Source organism: Octodon degus, unplaced genomic scaffold, assembly GCF_000260255.1.
Source record: "Octodon degus isolate 3935 unplaced genomic scaffold, OctDeg1.0 scaffold00001, whole genome shotgun sequence".
NCBI lineage: Eukaryota > Metazoa > Chordata > Mammalia > Rodentia > Octodontidae > Octodon > Octodon degus.
Genome location: NW_004524577.1, coordinates 10,029,118 through 10,029,378, shown reverse-complemented (window position 1 = coordinate 10,029,378; position 261 = coordinate 10,029,118).

Sequence of the window (261 nt, the reverse complement as noted above, 5' to 3'; positions counted from 1 at the left end):
TGACCCATAACATGTCTCATGTTAATATCTGGTCCTTATATAATATCTGCTCTTCTAAGTAAAACCCTGACAAATACATGAATATTTCAACTAGCAGATAGGGAAAGAGAGGATTTCATTTTGTTTTTGACCTCCAAATCCTTGTCTATGCTTATTCCAGTGAAGAAACCAATTACACATTAAATGCATGTGCATTTTTATTAAATCATAAAAATAAAGAGGTTTGTCTCATTGCTATTTGTTTCTCAATAAAATTATGGG